General features: G+C 44.3%; 1 long non-coding RNA gene across 2 annotated transcripts; it reads right to left on the reverse strand.

The window, feature by feature from the left end:
- Nucleotides 1-376: 376 nt before the first annotated feature.
- LOC127915599 (uncharacterized) lies at nt 377-1915 on the reverse strand. 2 transcript variants are annotated; one of them, XR_008091401.1, is made up of 2 exons: nt 1898-1915; nt 377-1536 (listed from the first exon to the last, which is right to left on the reverse strand). It is a non-coding gene; the product is annotated as an uncharacterized LOC127915599 (long non-coding RNA). The 2 variants fall into 2 exon arrangements; XR_008091399.1 differs by lacking the exon at nt 1898-1915 and adding an exon at nt 1814-1853.
- Between the last annotated feature and the right edge of the window lie 1583 nt (nt 1916-3498).

The following is a 3498-nucleotide window of genomic DNA, read 5'->3' on the forward strand; positions in this document are numbered from 1 at the left end:
AATTTTCTATGATGTCCAAATGTGTGGCTATTGATGATATCTGTGTTTTCTGTGAAGAAGAAGGTGAGAATCTGTCTCACTTGTTCTTTGAATGTAAATGTGTGTCTGAATTTTGTGAAAATAATAATAATATAATAATATGCCATTTAGCTGACGCTTTTATCCAAAGCGACTTACAGTCATGTGTGCATACATTCTACGTATGGGTGGTCCCGGGAATCGAACCCACTACCCTGGCGTTACAAGCGCCATGCTCTACCAACTGAGCTACAGAAGGACCTTGAAAAGTACTTATTTACCATTATGAACACTGCCCATGTTTTTGACATGAAAGATATAATATGTTACTATTGCAATGATAACGAGACCATTGAAATGATTGTTAATTTGTTTATTCTTGTTGCCAAATACTACATACACCAACAAAAATTCCATATACACTCTATACCAAAATTACATATTTTTCTAATTGAATTTAATTATCTTATTAAAACATTAACCCTAGTGAATAACAACAGGAATAACATCTTCCTGAATCATGAAACTAAAATTGTTTATTTTTTGTATTATTTTATTGATATTTTTTGAACGTTTGAGTATTTTCTTGTTAATACCTGTGTTTTGTTTTGTTAGACATGTTTGATGTAGCAATCAATGTAAGCTGATTTTTGTATTATGAATAAAACATTATTTTTTTTAAACAAAAAAAAAACAGAGTAGTTGATTGAACTTTCTCTTCAGGTGGCTCCAAGGACGCTAAATGATTTGCGCATGCGCATCCGACTATCTCATCCGAACAACGTCATAGACCCACTGAAAACAGAGTCGTTGATTGGAGGAACTTGTAGTAACTATTTTTCGCCAGATGGGGGAACCCAAGCCCGACATCAACACCAAATTCACAGAATAATTTACCAAGTTTATCATTTATTTATTTAATTAATCTTTATTTAGTTGATTTAAACTAGGCAAGTCAGTTAAGAACTTAAACAGCTATGGGAAAAGTCATATGCAAGGTGCACAGCACCACAGGTGGGTGAATGTATATTTATATATTTATATGAGTTTCATTCCAAAACGCTATACATTTTGGTAAATTAGCTATTGTTTAATTTAAAAAACGTATCCAGGCAGACCAACTTCTAACCCACTAAATGATTGGTGTGTTTTTGTTATAGTTGTTAAATTATATGTGTTATAATCTATCACTACATGGGTTTAATTTCAGAGACAAATAATCAGGTTTTGTTGCAAAACGCTAAATATACACCTCACTCTGAGGAAAAAAGGGGAAGGAGAACGACAGATTTTTACCTTGTCAGCTCAGGGATTTGATCTATAAACATTTCGGTTAGTGGCCCAACACTTTAACCACTAGGCTACCTGACTCTAACCACTAGGCTACCTGACTCTAACCACTAGGCTACCTGACTCTAACCACTAGGCTACCTGACTCTAACCACTAGGCTACCTGACTCTAACCACTAGGCTACCTGCTCTAACCACTAGGCTACCTGACTCTAACCACTAGGCTACCTGCCAACCAAGCATTTTGAACAGAATCTAACCACTAGGCTACCTGACGTAACCACTAGGCTGCTGCCCTCTTGTTGCCACTAGGCTACCTGACTTAACCACTAGGCTGATGGACTCTAACCATAGGCTACCTGACCCTCTGGCCTCAGGCTACCTTATATTAGCTCAAACCACTAGGCTACCCTCTGGCCACAGCCCTGCCAAACCACTAGGCCCCCTGGCCTCACCACTAGGCTATTGACCATAACCACAGGCCCTGGCCTAACCACTAGGCTACCTGACTCTAACCACTAGGCTACCTGCTCTAACCACTAGGCTACCTGCCTAACCACTAGGCTACCTGCTCTAACCACTAGGCTACCTGACTCTAACCACTAGGCTCTGGCCTCAGCCCTTTTGAACAGAATGCTTCATTGGCCATCAGTCTGAAAACCATACACTGGCCTCAGCCCTCTTGTTGCCACCATCCCCTCTGGAATATTAGCCATACCAGAGTGATGGCCTATATTAGCCATACACCACAAACCCCTCTGGCCTCAGCCCTTATATTAGCCATACACCACAAACCCCTCTGGCCTCAGCCCTTATATTAGCCATACACCACAAACCCCTCTGGCCTCAGCCCTTATATTGGCCATACACCACAAACCCCTCTGGCCTCAGCCCTTATATTAGCCATACACCACAAACCCCTCTGGCCTCAGCCCTTATATTAGCCATACACCACAAACCCCTCTGGCCTCAGCCCTTATATTAGCCATACACCACAAACCCCTCTGGCCTCAGCCCTTATATTAGCCATACACCACAAACCCCTCTGGCCTCAGCCCTTATATTAGCCATACACCACAAACCCCTCTGGCCTCAGCCCTTATATTAGCCATACACCACAAACCCCTCTGGCCTCAGCCCTTATATTGGCCATACACCACAAACCCCTCTGGCCTCAGCCCTTATATTAGCCATACACCACAAACCCCTCTGGCCTCAGCCCTTATATTAGCCATACACCACAAACCCTCTGGCCTCAGCCCTTATATTAGCCATACACCACAAACCCCTCTGGCCTCAGCCCTTATATTAGCCATACACCACAAACCCCTCTGGCCTCAGCCCTTATATTAGCCATACACCACAAACCCCTCTGGCCTCAGCCCTTATATTGGCCATAAACCACAAACCCTCTGGCCTCAGCCCTTATATTAGCCATACACCACAAACCCCTCTGGCCTCAGCCCTTATATTAGCCATACACCACAAACCCTCTGGCCTCAGCCCTTATATTGGCCATACACCACAAACCCCTCTGGCCTCAGCCCTTATATTGGCCATACACCACAAACCCCTCTGGCCTCAGCCCTTATATTAGCCATACACCACAAACCCCTCTGGCCTCAGCCCTTATATTAGCCATACACCACAAACCCCTCTGGCCTCAGCCCTTATATTGGCCATACACCACAAACCCCTCTGGCCTCAGCCCTTATATTAGCCATACACCACAAACCCCTCTGGCCTCAGCCCTTATATTAGCCATAAACCACAAACCCCTCTGGCCTCAGCCCTTATATTAGCCATACACCACAAACCCCTCTGGCCTCAGCCCTTATATTGGCCATAAACCACAAACCCCTCTGGCCTCAGCCCTTATATTAGCCATACACCACAAACCCCTCTGGCCTCAGCCCTTATATTAGCCATACACCACAAACCCCTCTGGCCTCAGCCCTTATATTGGCCATACACCACAAACCCCTCTGGCCTCAGCCCTTATATTAGCCATACACCACAAACCCCTCTGGCCTCAGCCCTTATATTAGCCATACACCACAAACCCCTCTGGCCTCAGCCCTTATATTAGCCATACACCACAAACCCCTCTGGCCTCAGCCCTTATATTAGCCATACACCACAAACCCCTCTGGCCTCAGCCCTTATATTAGCCATAAACCACAGCCCCTC

The sequence above is a fragment of the Oncorhynchus keta genome, chromosome 35 (assembly GCF_023373465.1).
Source record: "Oncorhynchus keta strain PuntledgeMale-10-30-2019 chromosome 35, Oket_V2, whole genome shotgun sequence".
Classification (NCBI taxonomy): domain Eukaryota; kingdom Metazoa; phylum Chordata; class Actinopteri; order Salmoniformes; family Salmonidae; genus Oncorhynchus; species Oncorhynchus keta.